General features: G+C 43.4%; 1 protein-coding gene across 1 annotated transcript in view; it reads right to left on the reverse strand.

Moving 5' to 3' along the window:
* Positions 1-9,634, reverse strand: part of ppp1r16b (protein phosphatase 1, regulatory subunit 16B) — a 192,204-nt gene extending 182,570 nt beyond the window's left edge. Inside the window, exon 1 of the mRNA XM_079510323.1 lies at positions 9,445-9,634. The gene's annotated coding sequence lies outside the window, so the exon portion shown is untranslated. The remainder of the gene's footprint in view (positions 1-9,444) is intronic.
* Positions 9,635-20,065: the final 10,431 nt, after the last annotated feature.

Here is a 20,065-nt window from a genome sequence, read left to right on the forward strand (position 1 = left end):
CTAAAAGCGTCAGATGCTCTAGTCTGTACCAACTACTATTGTCTACAAATCACCTCATCCACAACATCCTCCTACACTTGAACATCATCTCATTCTGGCCAATCACAATTTGCGTCCTCGCTTTTCCGTCGTCACTTTTCTGTCCTCAATACGTACTTTGCTCAGCGAATCAAATCATCGCTATGGGGTGATCGGCCAGTCAAATCAACGCTATTATTCACACAAACACACAAAGCTGGGCATAGGAGGGGCTCATAGAAGCTCATAGCGCGCCACCGAGTGGCGCGCTACGAGCTTGTAGGTCTGCTATTTTTTGAAAAATCGAAGAACGACTGACATAGAAACATAGCTTTTTCAGAAAACTGTCAGGATGTAGAAGACATTTTTAGAATCTGATCTCAGGTCAAAATGGGCTAGACGGAACCAAGCCGGGACTCCAGAATGGCTGCTCTCCTCTCCTCTCTAACATCAGGGTCTTGAGCTCTACAGTTCAGTTAGCTAAGCTGCGGCGCCGCGGCGCATCTACGTAGGCGGTGCGCTTCTCTCGCCTTTCCTGGCTTTGCCCCGGCTCGACTCCCATTGTGTCAGTTTGGAAATTAAATAAATAAAAAACACTTAATTAGGCTTCTCTAACCGATTTAGGCCTGACGTCGAAATACAAAAAACATTTGCTCTGAAAGAATATATACCTATTCAAAGATTTGTGCCACATTTTTAAGATTTTTCAAAAATAGCAGGCCTACAAGTTCTTGTAGATCTGCTATTTTCCAATAGCTAAAGTATAACAGAATGCTTGAAACACCAAAAGGGGTTCCCGCCCCAACATGGGCTAATCTCTAGGTAGGAGCTCCATTTTAGCATAACTCTGACCTTTCCTCATTTTCTATTTCTCTTAATATTCTTGTACTTTTTGTAGCCTTTGGCCGTCAGTATTTCATTATTCATTTTAATGTGTGGGGGGGCTTTTAAGACCCATGTTTAGCTTTTGCTTTCATACCGACTGTACAGTGTTTTGAAAGGCTGCTTTAATATATTAATATTATGCCCAGGGCTTATAGGACCAGCCATACTACAAATGCAATGGCAGCGGGAAGTCCATGCTTTGATTATTATAAAAAAAGAGGAGCAGATCCCACAGCAGGGGGTCCAAACCTGTCCTTATTGATGTCTGTAAAGGTCTGTACTCCTCAAAATGTAAAACCCGGCCTTTACTCTGTGAAGTAAAAACCGTTTAGGGAACAGAAATCAACCTGCTGGTGGCAACTGACATCAATGCACAATGACAGCTTCTCTCAGAGGCTGTATATACATTTTTATTTTTTCCACTTCCAAACCCCCTGCTATACTTTACTAGTCATTTCAGTAGAATTACCATATTTTCCCCTCTTTTGATGTTGAAGCCGGACCCCTACGGGTCAAGACCCCAAGGTTGGGAAAACCTGGCCGACAGCCTCTCCCCACAATAACAGCTGGTTATAGACTGCAGGCCCGGCCCAGGGTGGGGCCATATACAGCCACCCATCTACACGCTGTGCACCGTTTATTTTGGACCAATCTGGCTGTTTATTTATAAAAAGGGTTTAACCACAGCACACCCCGTCCTGCTGCTTGTAAATGTACCACCCCTGTTGCATCTGCCGTCTGTCACAGTGTCACCGGGGGAAAGTACAATTATCCAATCACTTTGTTTTGTCATGAATCTCAATTTTGTCACTTCCATTTCTTCTTGAACCCATTCTGACCTGAGATCAGATTCTAAAAATGTCTTCTACATCCTGACAGTTTTCTGAAAAAGCTATGTTTCTATGTCAGTCGTTGGAATGGATACGGATCCAATATTGAGGATCCAAAATCGGTTCCATCACATTTGGAACCGTTTTCCGGAACCGGTTTACACTTTACACTGTCAGAGCTGGAATTTGGACTTCATCTCTGCTGTAAAATTACAATACCGGACGTTCTCAAACGTTTAATCTAGTAGCTCACACCAAGTGAGGTTGGAGATCTGCTATTTCCACGTCGCTATTGTATGTTTTGCATGCATAAAGAATGCCGAAAATAGGGATGCTAGGTTGAAAGTGGTTAATATTGTTGCTCTCGCTCTCTCTCCTTCTTTTTTTCCTTCCTCCCTCGTCCTATTTTCCCTCCTTGGCTGTTACATGACCAAAGAGCGGATCCATCCACGGGTTGACTCATTTCACTGTCTAATGGTGGTGCGAGTCCTGAGCTAAGACCCAGCCAGAGCAAACAAGACGGAGACGCAGCCAGCCTGCAGTCACTGTCATGTCTAATCCACTGCTCCAGCGAGATGTCCAGCCCATGTCAGCACCGCTGGCATAGTTATAGTCATAGTTCACTTCTACATTGGTACACTGGTAGCTTTTCTTGCTAGCCTACAATTTTAAAATCTACATAAGATTTCATAGACGTGAAAAAGGAGTGGAGGGGGAACAAACTGTACGAAATAGGATTCAGTGATTCCCAAACAGTGTGCCGTTTTCTTTTTTTGAGGGACGCTATCCCCTCCTATGCACAGCTTTGTGTGTTTGTAGCACAGAATGTGCTCAGCTGATTGGCTGAGCACGGAATGTGATGTATGACGATAAGAGCAGCCCCTCACTTCCCACAAGTGTGATTGTTTTTGAGGGGCGATAGCCCCTCCTATGTCCAGCTTTTGGTGTGTGTAACACAAACATTAAATGCCATTGACATTTGACAATGAATGGACAATTTTGAGTGTTTGTGTAAACAAACATTGATGACGAAGGTGAGGACGCAAATTGTGATTGGCCGGAATGAGATAATGTATGATGATGTATGATGATAAGAGCGCCCCTCACTTCACACGGGTGTGATTTTTTTATGAGCAGACTAATATCTTATATCTGCATATTCTGGACAGGAAAATGTGTTGCCAAACATGCCAATCATCCATACTAGCAGTAAACATTTGCCAAGTCATTGATAGATCTAACATCGTAACTGATAGATACAAAGAGATCACATATCTTACGCTAAAACCTCATGGTGATATGAATGTGAGGTAGATTAGTTCATATGGCAGGTATAAAGGAATCTGCCTGTGTCTTATCAAGGAATGAACACACAAGAGTGTTTCAACACCAGTTGCCCTCTTTTAGGATTCTTAAAAGAGGTTATCTGACAGACTTGTGTTTGCTCATTAATGTTTCAAAGGGTATAGATGACACTTTGCAGATAGCAGGCCCACTTTAAAACCGAAAGTTTAGCCAAGAACATCGATTAGAAAAAGGTTAAAGCCCTAACAGACAAACACAATGGAGGTGAAACAACTTATCATATTTTAAGCAATACTGATAACTTTCTGACACCCACACCTCCCACCTAAAAACGTATGGTGAGGCAGTGCCTTGCCTTCACTGTCTGTACTCCATGTCTGGATCCAGCTGGCTTTTGCCCTCCTGCTCCACAGGAGGTCTCTGGCCTCGGAACACCTGTGTTACCGTTTTGACAGGTGTGTACCGCGCTGTCATAACTCCCCACCTGTCACTGTACCGAGCGTGGGTCGCCTGCTTAAGATCCATTCAACAACTTGGAGAATGAGTGTGTTTGTGTGGAAGTGGGAATGTGAGCGAATAAACTGGAGGGAATATTGTAATGCATCTCTGGCCTTCTGCAGCACAATCATGCAGGAATTGGATTAGACAAGTCTGTCTGTGTGCATGCGTGCATGTGTGTGTGTATGTGCGTCCTTATAAAGCCAGTAGGGCCGAAGCGCACATAAAAGGACACACAGAGCTAACCCGACATAAAAGATCCAATCTCCGACAGCATAGAGCGGTCCTATAATCACCACACTGGGACTTTTTCTACAGCACTTTCAGTGTCTGCAAGATTTTGCCTTTGAAGTCCAACAGCTGTGTTCCTATAATTTAAGAGCCATTCTTTCCTTCAAGTTAATAAGCTATTTTACTGTCTTCACAGGCTAAATGTGTTTACCATAGGCTGTATGGATAGTGAATGACTTAGTGGGCAAATCCTTGAGCATTATTACGAAAATACCGTATCAAACGTTTTCAATAATATTTACCTAGCAGTAACCATGTAGCCATACTAGGGTCTACTGGCCCTGTGAAGCTCGCACTGCTTTCCACAACAATGTGAGGAAAAAACCTTCACAATGGCCCCTCAGGTCAAATGCCTTCCTGAACACTGAGTGCAACCCGCAAAACGCCATGAGCTCACTTCCTGTTCACAATGATTCACTGTTTCTGATTGGTGTGTAGATGATTGGTGTACTAGTACGAGGTAGAGGAGATGAAGCCCGAATGCACCGAGCCACAAAGCATTAAAGCAACACAGTGCTAGGTCAGCGAAAGATGCACAAACTGCAGTACACTACAGACTAGGCTGCTGTTATGAGCATAGAGGCATTCAGAACCATACACTACAGAGGCTGCTGTTATGAGCATAGAGGCATTCAGAAACATACACTACAGAGGCTGCTGTTATGAGCATAGAGGCATTCAGAACCATACACTACAGAGGCTGCTGTTATGAGCATAGAGGCATTCAGAAACATACACTACAGAGGCTGCTGTTATGAGCATAGAGGCATGCAGAACCATGGTGCTCATGACGGAAACCCCTTTTGGGGCACCGAGTGCCGCGCTACGAGCTTGTAGATCTGCTATAATTTGAAAAATCTTGGCGCAAATATATTCTCTTTCAGAGCGAACGTTTTTAACTAAAATATTTGCTTCTGGGGGGGGTCCCTGGAACTACATATTTTCAGATGGGGGTCTGCAGCCAAATACATATAATTCTGGGGGTCCTTGACATGGAAAAGGTTGAGAACCACTGACATAGAAACAGGTTTTTCTGGAAAAAGGTCATGATTTAGAAGACTCTGGTCTCAGGTCTAAATGGGTTAATGATGAGCATACGACTGTTAACCCATTCAGGCCTGACGTCGAAATTTAAAAAAAAAAAGTGTTCTAAATCATGAAAATTTTCGGAAAGATTTGAGGCACATTTTAACGATTTTTCAAAAATAGCAGACCTACAAGTTCATAGCGCGCCACTCGGTGGCGCGCTATGAGCTTGTAGATCTGCTATTGTTTCAATAGCTAAATTATAACATAATGTTTAAAACGCTAACGCTAACGTGACATGGATGCGTTCCAGGTCTCAATGGATTAAAGGAACACATCTGCCGACTGCCCGCAGCAAGTAAATAAAACGTTCGGGCAAGTGGGAGTTGGCTTTCAGGTTGGCCGACGGGTACATTTAATATCATTGGCTATTCATGAAGGACAATGCTACCTTTTTACAACTAGTAGCATGCACTCATTATGTTTTTCAAAGTGACTGTTGCCACTCTGCATTTAACATTCATAGGACGAAGGCTCTTCTACGTCCTCCCGGTAGGGGCTCCTCACTGGCGGGTGAGTCAGTAGGACACAACAGACAACAAATAAATGTGTGTGGGGAGTAAATAATTGGCATAATAATGACTACATTTGGGAGAGAAAGGTGTAAGAAAAACACACACATGGACACATCTGTACTGTTGGATTTGATTTCTCAGTAAGTGTTTATACTAGGGGTTTCGGAACACCACAGTCCCACTGATTCAGACTAGATACTGTATGTTGCTTATGGTAAGGAACGTTTTAAGGTGTAACTGTACAATGATACAGTATATCCCTATTTCAGAGTCAGACCAGCAGAGAATATATTTTAAAGAAAAATCAAGAAAATATGCCACTTCAGTACCAACCCAGCAAAATCATGACTTTAGGGATAATGCGAAGTAACACTGACTGGTTCCATTAAACTGAAATTAAATCCAGCCTAGACTGAAATATTAAACACAGAGAAATTGCCCCAGCCAGTATAAGAACACATCAAGTAAGATGGATCTCTCTTGCTTTCCTCCTCAATTATGGCAAGTTGGCAACAATAAAAAAAAATTGAAAGGTATGTGGGAATGAAATATGGCCTAATAGGAGTACTGGCTGGCTCTTACACCAAATCTAATTTAAATGCACATGAATTTTGTGGGAATTTTGTGCACATGTGTGTGTAGTTGTAAGAAAACAAGATAAGATAGTAGTTAGTTAAGAAATGAGGCAACAAGAGTTGAAGGATCCCTAATGGGCCTACCTCAGCAGAGAGTGACTTGCACCTCTGCTTGCATGCCACCTGAAATCAAATGGGTTGATCAGATTTAGCATAATCACTTCAATAGTAAGCAAAGCACAGAGGCCTGAAGCAAATCTTAAGGAAGGCGTCTTGAAAGGCAGGGGGGGGATTAGGATCGTATTTTTAGTTCAAGCATATGAAACAGAATCTAGTGGCAAGTGGCAACCGAAATTACATTTTCTTTTCTGCATCCAAGCGGTGATAAATAGCCTTGACAAGGGGGGTGTTTTTGTTTACATGTTATGATGCCAGTGAGAGCGGCTGAGCGCCCAGCTCCACTCCAAGCTTGATTTAAACTAAGGAATAAAAGCACACCTCCCGAGTACAAGCCTCTTCAAGTTCCATATTTCATGAGCCAACAGCCCAAATCACTGTGTCTGAAAATTTAAACAGTAACACTTAGTGTACAACACTACAGAGAATACTGCTGTCGGGTGGAAACCTTGTATTTCAAAACCAATTCCTTCCGTTACAAATAGTTTAATTAATAGCCGAAATCTACAATTTCACGAATTGTGTGATGAAGCAGGGCATTAAATTACAGGGAGAGAAAAACAAACAAAAAAAGTTGAATTGTGGAGACACAAGATTTCTGCCTGACAGCAACGACATTATGCAGACAGCTCTCACCAGCAGCGCGGCATACGGCGGCAGACCGATGGCGTTACTAAGAAGAGATGACACAGGCCGCTCACACATACACTCAAAGGAATCTAATTCTGTCATTACACTGCACGCAGAGTAGACTAATGGTTCATCTCTAAACCACCGGGGTAATGGCTCACTTTAACATGGAGGCGGCAAACAGTGTGTGTGCGCGCGTGTGTTCATATGTACTGCACCATGGGTGCATGATCTTACGACGGCACAGTGGGCCTTAGTGACCACATGCTAGTGAGAGTGTACATCTATGAGTAATGAGGGCATGCGTGTGTCAGTATGTGTCTACAGCGCGTCGTTTCAATGCTTGCACGTGGATGTGGACGTGTTTATTTATACATTGGATTGTCTAGTCTATGTATGTATACATGAGCAAGCACAGTCACCAATGTGTTGGGAGGTGTGTGTCTGCATGCATCGGTTAAACAAACACTATTTGTGTGTATTATTGTAGCTATGTGCTGGCTTGTGCGCCTTTACATGCACTTGTGTATCTGCCAATTTGTGCATGAAGATGTGGCGTGTGTGTGTGTGTGTGTGTGTGTGTGTGTGTGTGTGAGAGAGACACACTTGAGTGCATGTGTGGGCACTGTCTAGTGTCTAACAGGCCCTTTCCTAACATGAGATGACAGCCACAGTGCAGATGCTGAGCTATACAGTGGAAAAGGAAAGATGTCTCACATCAAACATTTAAAGGGTAAAACAGAAAGGCAGTCACAGGAGATAGCGCCATAACAGCGCCATAATAACAACACAAAGGCTCATCTAGACCAGCACAGGCCCACACGGGTCTATCAGTTGTACGTCTACGAGATCTGGTTGCACTTTTAAGGTTAAGATTGAACGGAAGATTGAACGGTGGCCGCTATAGAAAAAAAAAAGCCATCGCGTCTCAATCCAATGGGTCACAGTAAAGTTCACGGCAAAATCATCTGTGTCAATCGAGTGGGGGAAAAACTGACCGAGACAAACCGGGTTCATCTGGGTCTATTTTTCACAGTAAGAGGTGAATAAACACGGATTGTGTTCTTGTCTAGTTGCCTCAGCACTTCCTTAGCGTGACATACTTAGGTTTGTAATTGTTCTCAGTTCTTAAAATGATTTAATTCAACTGAACATATAACATTATGATTGTGTTTAGTTACTTCAAGCAGATAGGAACCAATCAACTATGTAATTGTGATGGGAAACAGCGATCTTTGATTATAAACGAAAATGAAATCACGTTGACTAGTAAAAAGTAGACATGTTGTGCACAAATATGAAATGAATAATTATATGTATGAATGGAATGTATGCATTTACCAATATATTGATCTACCTATTATTCATTTAGAGGTTTGTTAACAAGTGCAGCACAATTTGCAACCCGTAAGCATACACACAGCATACACACACACACACACACACACACACACACACACACACACACACACACACACACACACACACACACACACACACACACACACACACACACACACACACACACACACACACACACACAGCAATCAAAACAATAACCCTTAAGGCATGTTGTTTCGCAAAACAACAGTAATAACTAGACATTCAATGCTTCCTCATGAGCAGAATTATTCCATTATTTCACACGTAAAACCCTCAATGTAAATGAATCAATTTTTCTAAACGTACAACATGAATACTTAATATATGAATACAACAATAGAGCCTATAATACACACTATTACACAGGACCACAATGGGATTATGAAAATAAGCCCTCTGGGATTTTTGTGGAATCCCTTTTAGCACCATTGTATAATTGTACTATTTCCAAACTGTTAATAAAGTATTGAATAAATCAATACACCTAGTACAGTACATCTGCAATTCTGCAGTGGTTCGAGGTCTCGATATTCTTCTGATACATACACCTTGTGTAGGGTTAGCCCCATGGCATATGGAGGTTCCATATGGGGCTAGACGGCTAGTGTATGGTAGGACTTGTCTGGGACTACTGCCTGAACTGAAGCTCATACAAGTGCAATATCTCAGCCATTGTTTCTTGACAGAACGGTACAAAATAATGTAGTCTCTCATTCGGGGACATAAAAGTTACGGACTGCATCTTTAAGCCGCTACCTCCTCACTCACCACCATCACGTCGGTGTGTCCAGTCCACTCCAAACTCCGTGAAGTGGCGGAAAAGTGTCACATCTTTGCAACATTGCAAGCAGCAAACATAACTATTGAATGGTAGAATCAGTAGGAGTAGGAGTAGTAGGACCCCCTCCGGTGAGTGTGCAACATTGTAGCGGAGTAATGGCAACATCCCGCGGAGTGAGGAGGATGTAAAGCCCCGTCTTGCGTCTTTTAAACCGAAAGCCCTACAATTCGAGCGCTAGTTCCGACGTAAACAAACGCCCGGGTTAGTTACTCTTTTACTCGTTTCGGCAAAGTGAGGTCGCTATAGCTAACTGCTAAAAGAACTAGAGAAGGGCTGGCATGCTGTTTCCCCTTCTTCTTCCTACCGTCTCTACCACTACTGAGGAGTGGGCAAAAAACCCTCCACTTCTCCCCCCGCTCTGTTAGTTAAACATTTTACTGACACGTGTGAATTGTATTGTTTCCACTCACCCCCGCGCTCCGTTTCAAATCAAGTCGCTCCGATGTGATTCACATGGATGTTTGAGTAGTATTCACCATGTCCTCCTCCTTGTGTGAGTGTGTACGCGCGGATGGATGAGGTTTAACTTGTCCCGTTAGTAAGAGAGACTGAGAGCACAGATGCCTGGGTTGTGGCTGCAGAGAGAGAGAGTCACTCCTTGAGGGCGGGGCGGCAAGGCAAGAGGGAGGAGGAGACTTCTTACACGGGACAAATAGCAGATCTACACACGCACCCCTTACGGTCTATAGTGGCACCGTGAGCTTGTAGATCTGCTATGGGGGGGGGGGGGGGGGGGGGACACCGCTGTACGAAGAAGTAGACTTTGGAGCACAATGCAGAGAAGACCTCATGATGATAGAGGGCAGAGGCAGCCCTATTCGGGGTCCCTGGACCCTGGACCTCATGATGATAGAGGGCAGAGGCAGCCCTATTCGGGGTCCCTGGAACTTGGAGCATCCTTTTTTGAGTGGTGCACATTGCAGCCACTCCAAGGAACAGCAATGTGTGTCTGTCTGTCTGTCCCTATGTTTAGGGTACCAACTGTACCAACAGGTGACATAAGTGGCGCTGTTGAGCTTCACACTGTGCACAGGTGCATGATGGGAAGCTAAGGTTTTAGTGTAACACCAGTACAGAGCACAGTGCAGTTTACAGACTACGGTGTAGCACACGCACAGGTGCATGATGAGAGGCAGTACAGTACAGTACAGACTACATATACTGTAGTCCGACAGCCAATAGTCCCACAACCAATAGTCCCACAACCAATAGTCCCACAGCCACTATAGTCCGACAGCCAATAGCCCGACAACAATAGTCAGACAACGAATAGTCCGACAGCCAATAGTCAGACAATCAATAGCCATAGAGCGCCGAAGTCCTGACGTCACTCACTCATCCCCTCGATTCCCCTGGTTCACGGAAGTCATTTCTCTATGGAGAACATGGGGTCATATTAAAATCGTTTTATATAAGCATTGTGGTCCAAAAAAACCTGTCTCTGCGTTATTGTCAAGGAGGTGTCTTGATCTGTATCGTTTGCGACAGTCAGTCACTCATGATACAGTCTGTTTCTAGGGATATGTAACTAATTCAGTAGCAGCAACAAAAGCGTTTTCTCTCAGTCAGTTGATTCTTCATATCCATATGAGTGAAACGGCCGGGATGACATTCTTATATGAGGCGATCTAAAATCCTCCTATGAGGATTACAATGCAAATAAAAAGTATGAACCCGCGGATTTGCGCCCTCTACCGATATTGACGTCAGACTTTGGTGCTCTATAGTCAGACAACCAATTGTCCGAGTCATAGTCCGACACACCAACGGCACCACTCAGTTCGGACGGGTCCGTTTTTTTTTACTTTACGAAATTAACATCTGTGGCAAAGTCGAGATTGAATAGAAAATGCTCGAATTTGCCATTCCCAAATGCTAACATACACAATAAAAAAAACCTCTGTGAGGCCTTTAGGAGGGCCATTATAATTTACAATTTAGGCATTTAGCAGACGCTCTTAATCCAGAGCGATTTACATTAAGCAAGAACAAAAAGCATGGCAATACAAGTGAATGAAGTGCCTGGTGCAACACACAGGGCCTGGTCCTGGTGAGAGCAGGAGTGGACCTGGTGAGATGTAGGAGGGGCCCGGACAGGAGTCAACCCACAGAGCCTAGTAGTCCTTCCTATATTATTATTATTATTATTATTAGACCAACGGATTGTGTGGCCTTGGTCTTGCCCTAATGGGACAGATCGAGGGTATAGCTACTGGGACGTAAGTCGGGACTTGATCACCCCGGCTGGGTCACCTGAGTGAGGGGTATGATGTTCGAGAGAACCGAAACCCCGATGACCTTGGGATACATCACTGAGGATATGTCCCAGGTGCATCCATGCAATGTTTGCTTTAGTTCCAATTATGTAAAATGTATTCAGAATTACAAATGGATACATTAACACTAAGTCACCTTGCCATCTTTTCTGCAATCTCTCACCAGTGAACATATTTAATTTGGCTCCCATTGTGCTTTCATGTTTGTGTTAACTGTTAACGTTCGTGAGATGCATGAAAATGAAACTGAAGTTGAAGCTGAGAATGACATTTGTGAACTTCCTTTCTGGTGAGTAGCCTATAATATAAGAATATAAGAATGTAGGGGCGCCCGTTGGCCAAGCGGTCCAGGCGCATGCCATAGGCTTTGGCCTAAGAGTGTGTCGTGTGTTTGAGTCCTTTTCATGACGACCTTTGCTTGCGTGTCTCTCCCCTTCTCTCTCTCCCTCTTTACTGTCTATCTTCACTTGATACTATCAATAAAGGCAGAAAATCTAAAAAGAAAGAATGTAATTCTTGCCTTCCTACAGGAGTTCTCTTTCTCTCTAGAAAATGTTTCTCTCACATCACATCACCTCTCTCCCTCTCTCCCTCCCTCTCGTCCAAGTTTGGAGCTCTGGCTCATGAACTAAAAACTGGTTCTGAACTGAATCGGTTCCCAACCGGTGGAAAGGGGGTCACTGTTTCTGCCGACATATCTGTAGCCATGTCTGTCTCTTGGTCTGCATGTTTTTGAGTGGTGCTAGCCACTCCTATAGACAGCAATGTGTGTCCCTGGTTGGATGGCTGTGGCTGTCCCTGTCCGTCCAAGTACGGAAATAGCGTTTGTTGACCACTGTTGCACACGAGCACACGCGCGCGCACACGCACACACACACACACACACACACACACACACACACACACACACACACACACACACACACACACACACACACACACACACACACACACACACACACACACACACACACACACAGAGAGAGAGAGAGAGGCCAGGGAGGAGGGGTTGTACAGTACAGTACTACAGCGCGAGTACAGTACAGCACCACTCAGTTCAGATTTATTTCTCTGCCTTAGATACCACATCCTCTGTTTCTCACATCTAGGCTCAGCTTTCATCACAGTATCTCACCTCAATCGCTTCTCTGCTTCTCCACCCACCAGGGTGGATGTTTGGAACTATACTGCTGGTGCTTCCTCCACCTATGCCAGTGAGCAGCCAGGGGACCGACAAGGCGGATGCCACAGTAATATGGGCTGAGCGATTCCTCAGGGATGACGGAAATTCAATTCCCATGCATCCTTCTGCTTCATTAAAGCTTCTAGGCCTGACCTCGAAATTTTTAAAAAATCTTCTAAATCCTCCAGTTTTCTGAAATAAATATTTTCACGATTTTTCAAAAATAGCAGATCTACAAGCTCGTAGCGCGCCACTCGGTGGAGCGCTATGAGCTTGTAGATCTATCTGCTATTTTTCAATAGCTAAATTATAACATAATGTTTAAAACACCAAAAGGGCTTCCCGCCCAAAATGGGTTAAAGCAGCTTCTAGCATGCCAGCTATGGTCCTAGGCACTATAATATCATCATCTCCATGAAGATGTCGCCAAGCATTTGGAAAGAAACTGGTGTGGAAATCAATCAGAAAGGTCGTGGGGTCTGTGATTAACTTAATTTGCCTCACAGGAGAGTGGAGACATTATGATCATCATATAATCTACATGCAATGTTTCCCAAACAGTGGATCGGGACCCATTTGTGGGTCACGGAGCAATATTTATGGGTCACGCTATACAGTAAAAATCCCATTTTCTTTTCCTGCACGAATAAATATATATATTTTAATCAAACTTGTAAAATAATTGTATACATTTATTCCATAAATACAAATAATAATAATTAGAAAGCAGTGAAAATAGCTGATCTACAAGCTTGCAACGTGGCGCGAAGCAACGCGTTGTGTGCTTGTATGTCTATTTTCACTAGTTTGGGGCAAACGTCTATCTCTCTTTTGGGTCTCGGGCTAAAATGTTTGGTAACCCCTGATCTACTGTACAGTAGATGTACGGTAGGCCCAGGCGTTGGTGGTACAGTATGGTGCTGGCAGTGCTGGTACCAGTAACATGCACACATGGGTTGTACACGCAGCAGTGCACGTACACAACAAGGGGGCAGGCAGACTTTCCAACGTTGAAGCTCTGGGTCCTAGTGGTAGGAGGAGGGACTACAGGCGGACCCGTGGATTCATGACCGGGAAACCCCGTGCAGCTGGGCTTTAACGTTGAGCGCTCGGTTGCCCTACGTCACTCAGGACCTCAAAGTTGAGGTCCTGGGAGGGACTTCCGGCAGTCTTCCGGGTGCTTCAAAACGCCACTGAGCAACTTCCACTGACATGAATAGCTGGGGGGGCGGAGCTTCGCGCCAGTTCAGTCTCTATTATATATATACTCTATGGTACACAAACACACAAATATACACTCATTAGTAGCCTACATAAACACACATGTGCACTGACTGCACACCATCTTTGATACAATGCTCGATCTCTCTCTCTCTCTCTCTCTCTCTCTCTCTTACACACACGTTCTGTACATGTACACTTATACACACATGCATGCACGCACTGCACAGTCGCACACACAGTCGCACGCACTCTACAGATCTCGCTTATAGCGCCACCTAGGTGCCAACCGGCCCTGCACACAGTCGCACGCACGCACACGCCCACGCCCACACACACACACACACACACACACACACACACACACACACACACACACACACACACACACACACACACACACACACACACACACACACACACACACACACACTGCAGGGCCATGATCTCTCAGGATTGAGCATCAGAATGGACGCACGCACGCACGCACGCACGCACGCACAAGGTTCAAGGTTACACAGTTGCAGTTTTTCTCACTTGTTCGAAAGCTATGTGGCTAAAATAAAAGTCAGTTCCTTATAGGCTTAAACAGACGATGGCCTCACTGTGCAGAAAGTCAACGTTTGATGTTTCATCACACGTACCACTGATCTGAGAAACTAGGTCAGCAGTGTAGTGTATGTTGATGGAGTGAGGTATTTGTTCACTACCTCTTCCTCCTCCTCCTCCGCCTCCTCACTTCTTCTCCTCTCCCTCATGGCTGCATGCCCCATTGTGGCTAGCATGGTGAGATGTCCTCAGAATGCACTCTTTACATATTTCATGATCTCACGCCATAACTGGAGGTGTCCCACTTTTCAGAGAGAGAGAGAGAGAGAGAGAGAGAGAGAGAGAGAGAGAGAGATGTTTTATTTTATTTTAACAACTCATTTATTCATGAGTGGTGGCTACATTAGTTCTTACAATCACAAACTACAATACAACACTACAAAAAAACAACACATCAACAAAAGTGATTCCCATATATTTTAGAGAAAAAGGTACGCCTTCATAGTCCATTATGTTTTTGAACACATCGAAGTCCCCCATTTTTTGAGTGGTGTAAACCACTCTTACGACTGGCTTTGTTAGTCTGTCTGTCTGTCTGTCTGTGCTTAAAAAATGAGCATGGTTGATGCTGATTGGTTGATGCTGATTTCATTACGTCAGACATTACGTCAGACCACAGCTGATCAGGCTATATAATACCTTACACCACTCAGTTCACACAGGTGTGATTTTTATTTATATATATTATATTTATATTCAAACAATACTTGTGCTCTAATTAAATTCTTTAAAACTGCTAGACAGTCACACCTCTGCCCAGTGCCCTTAATCCATTGGGGGAAAGAGAAAGAAAGAAAGAAAGAAAGAAAGAAAGAAAGAAAGAAAGAAAAAGAAAGAAAGAAAGAAAGAAAGAAAGAAAGACAGACATTCTTCTCCTTCCTACGGGAGATCTATTTGTCTCTAGAAAATGTTCACTTTCTCTCACACCTCTCTCTCTCTCTCTGACACCTCTCTCTCCCTCCCTCTCTCTCTTTGCCTACATGTGTCTGTATAGCCATGTCTGTCTCTTGGTCTGCATGTTCTTTTCTCTGCCTATACCACATCCTGTCTTTCTTACTCACTCACATCTCTCTATACGCTCAGCTTTTTTTCACAGTATTTCTCCTCATTCACTTCTCTAGTCTGGCATCACTTCTCTGCTTCTCCACCCATCTCGGTGGAAACGTTACAGTCAAAAAGTGGTGAAATATTGTTTGTCATACAGGCTCTATCATTGCCGTTTCAAGGAAGGTAGAAAGAGATAGAGAAAGAAACAAAGAAAAAACATCAATATGGGCAATACATACATGAGGGGCATGATGTATACAGGTGTGTGGTTAACAATAGCAGGATGAGGCATTTAAATAGCATAGATATGTACATATAAGGACCATGGCTTATAGAAACATATTGAAAGAGAGAGAGAGAGAGAGAGAGAGAGAGAGAGAGAGAGTTTTTGAATCAACCTGGCATTAATAAAAAGCACCAATATGGACTTAGAGAGACAGCCACACCCCTTCAGTTACCCTCAGGTCAGTGCTTTGAACCAGCTTAAAAGAGCCATGAAATATTGTAAATACACATACACAAGAGGGACATAAACACTGACATCCTTCACAGCACAGACAAAAATGATACATCTACAGCAACCAACCACTGAGTAACAGATTTTAAATGTACGTTCATTTTCTGTCCTTTGAAGATGGCAGCAAAGCAGACAAACAAACAAACATACGTACGTTGAGTTTAATAAGACAAGCAGATAGACAATAATACATCCAGCCAACTTGTTTTGCTGCTGGCCTCCTTTTCCAGAGACAAAATTCCATCAATGGTTCCTCAGCTTGTGTGGTGCTTTTTGAAAGTGTATTACAAGCAAGTGAGCTACACAATGCGCTGTATGGCTATGGCTCAGGAGCTGCTCTGACTACCATTGATTTCCTTCCCACCACACTATCTCCATGTATTTATCTCTGTCTCTCATCCGCATTTCTTTATCTCTCGTCCGCATTGCTCTCTCTCTCTCCCGACCCGTTGATGGGATCAATGCCAGGTAGACGCCGCACGCCACGGGTACACCCTGTCCATTCACTGGTTAGTTATTAGCATGTCAAAGTCTCGTTATCGATCAATCAATCATGTTTCACTGTGAATGTTATAGTAATCACAACATATCTGAAGCTTTTAGCCGTTGACCCCTGCCTCTCCTGGTCAAAAGCACTGAACTGTGAGGGCGGTGAGACTCACAAAAGTGTACCATTGTGATTGCACATCAGGGTGACAGAAGTTGCATTTTACCACAATTTCTTGGCATTTGTTATGCCTTTCCTTCTCCTTTCCTCGTGTCTTTAAATAAGGCCAGCCTTGCGGCTTCTGTCTCGCCTTCTATAGAATACAATGGGGTGGAGTGTGACATCAGCAATACTGCACTCTGAAAGCTTATTTTAATGCATAAAAAAAGCACAAAATCACTGAAGGCACAGCCACATGCATAATGTAACTTGTGCAGTGACACTGAATGATTGGTAAAGATGAGGCATTTTCAGACAGACATATAGTCAGTAGTCACACAGTTGTCATGCATGCCTGTCTACAGTGGCGTGCACAGATAGACACTAGGGGGTGCTAGAGCACCCCCTGCCCTTTTGGCAATGTGCCCTTTTGAAAAAAAAAAAAAGAAAAGAAAAACTTTTTTCTTCTTTTTCTTTTTTGATTTTTCAAAAATAGCAGACCTACAAGCTCGTAGCGCGCCACTCGGTGGCGCGCTATGAGCTTGTAGATCTGCTATTTTTCAATAGCTAAAGCATAACATAATGCTAACACCAAAAGGGGTTCCCGCCCAAAATAGATTAAGGCAACCGGCCGGTTCCACGCGCTGCACAAGGTGCCCTTTTTTTAACTTGAGCACCTGCCCCTCTAAATGTCTGTGCACGCCACTGCCTGTCTATCAACCTGCCTGCCAAAATGTCAACAATTTTGGATGTGAAGTCCCAGTTAGCTCTCAGTTTGGGACAGATTCTGCATTCCTCAGTACATAGATTCAAGATTAAAAATGGAAGATTCATGTATTTTGTATTGTTACATCTTATATGCGAGAACACAATAGACATTTATTTTGTTTTAGTTATTCCAAAGTACAAAGAGACAATGAAGAATAGCAGCAATAGAAGATTACCAAGGTACCTTAGGCATAGCACACATTAAGGAGCTTGAAGGTGCTGTGTGTATGGTTATATATAAATATAATGTATGTGTACATACAAATATGTACATACTGTATATATCTATACAGTGTGTGTATGTACATATTTGTGTGTGAAGTCTTGATACTGCATGCCATTGCATGCGAGTGGTGTGTCAGGGGTGTGTTTTCAAAAGTGTGTGCGTGTGTGCCGTGCGTGCGTGCGTGCGTGCGTGGGCTGCCTCTGTATACTCCATTTATACTCCATATACTACATTTTCTGGGGGAAAGGTAGCTATTTCACAGCCATACCACCAGTAGTCTTATGTGGCTGACAAGCAATTTTCCAAGTACAGGATCTTGTTTTCAGCAAGAAGTCATGGTCCATTGCTCCTCTGTTCAGGTGAAGTTAGGGAAGGGCTTCCCATCATTTTTAAACCATGCCCTTGAACCCTATAGCGTCCTTCTTCTGAGCATGTCATAATAGGTGAACATTCGACAAAAAATAGTTCAGTTTGTGAAATGTCATTCTCACCTGTGCCTTCTGTAGAGAATGTGCGTAATGCACAGTGCAGTGCACATAGTCACTTCAGTATTCTTTTATTGGAAATGCATGTTTGTATATTTTCCCATGTTTGTTAGTAATTAATATATAGTGGTAGGCCTACCCCTTCCCTCTTAAATGCTAGTCGTTATTGTACCTAATTGTTATCTATTGTTAAACTTAGTATTGTATTGTAAATTGTATGATAATTATGTTTTTTGTACACTTTACACTATGAGTAAAAATGTGACAGTTGCAAAGGACAACTCAGGTATAGACAAATGAGACTACTTTGCAATCATGGCAAAATGAAATGCCATTGAATTGCTATTGAAATGCCAAGAGAAAGTGGGGTGAATCTCCTGGGGGCACTTTATATACTGCAGCCAATTGAATTAAATATAAAATCCTGGATTTGAGTACACGGAGAGATAAAGGAAGAAGAAAATAATTGGGTGAACATAGTCTGTCATCTCTATTCTCATTCATGGTTACGAATATAAAATGTTCTGAGGGTTATTTTGGTGAATTCCAATACATAAAGTTTTGATGAGGAAAGAAAACTAATCTAAATATATCTCCACATCTTGTTTAACCAGATTGTGTTAAATATTTGATATTTCTCATTAAACAGAAGAAACCTTAAGAAATTTAAATTGAACCCCAACTTTTAGATGGAACTTTTAGATGGAATGGAAACGTTATGCCACGCAAACGATCCCTAAGGGAAATAAATGGAAGCATCGTTGGAGCCCAAGAACTGTGAATTTACAAATAAACATGTTGCCTGAGAGGGAGCAATTATATTCAAACTTATTTGCATAATGCTGATGTCTCGGTAGAAGACGAAACTCATGAATCAAGAAGTTGGACCAGCGCCACCAATCTACAACAAGATAGATGGTTTTGCTTGAATTAATTTATGGAGAAAACACGTTTCTGATAGCAGTTTAATTCATTGTCATATACAGTAGTGGCAGCGGCAGGGTTTTCAACTCTCCCTTTATGCCTGAAATAGGTTCAGGTCATCCTCACAGCTCACTTAGATCATCACATATTTAAATGAATTATTGTGTATACTTCAGTAAATGTTCCTTATTTGTGCAGTTTACTTTACACAATTATATTCACTTTTTGTCTTCTATAACCTTCAACACATGAACCCAATAGCGTCCCTGTTCTGTCGCAATAGGTGAAATAACATTCAGTGTAAACACTCGCCGATCTACTTGTGCTATTGGTTATTTCCGGTGAAGAGATTATAGTTACAGAGGGGAAATCACACCCGTGTGAAGTGAGTGGTGCAACTCCGTGTGGGGGTCCCCGGGGAGTCCCCGGAACTTCCAGACCCACAGGAACGCACCCAGGGTGCCGGCCCGGTTCCGGCGAGCCGCCCCACGTCCGAAACGGTCGAGAAATGACAGTTAGCGTGTGGGGGTCCCCGGAACATCCAGACCCCCAGGAACGCGCCCAGGGGGCCGGGCCGGTTCCGCCGAGCCGCCCCCCGTTCGAAACGATTGAGAAATGACAGAGTTACTGTGTGGGGGTCCCCAGGGGGTCCCTCTACTGTACTGTCACTGTACTGTACTGTCACAACCGAAATCATCATGTTAATATGTGTGTGTGACTGTGTGTGTTAGGCTGCACAACAGTGACACTTGGTGATGAAAACCAACCAAACACTATTTTCGTGCTCGGACACAGGGACACAGCCAGAGACACACAAAGCTTCCTCTACTGTACTGTACTGTACTGTACTGTACTGTGTGTGTGTGTGTGTGTGTGTGTGTGTGTGTGTGTGTGTGTGTGTGTGTGTGTGTGTGTGTGTGTGTGTGTGTGTGTGTGTGTGTGTGTGTGTGTGTGTGTGTGTTAGGCTGCACAACAGTGGCACTTGGTGATGAAAACCAAACAAACACTATTACAAAGCTCCGTATAGGAGTGGTTTCACCACTCAAAGAACTAGGGTGAGCATGTAATGATGATGTAATTTGATCCCTGGGGGTCAACTTAGTATATAGGGTTTAAGTGGCTAATACCC

This window comes from Electrona antarctica (genome assembly GCF_951216825.1).
Source record: "Electrona antarctica genome assembly, chromosome: 9".
NCBI classification, from domain to species: domain Eukaryota; kingdom Metazoa; phylum Chordata; class Actinopteri; order Myctophiformes; family Myctophidae; genus Electrona; species Electrona antarctica.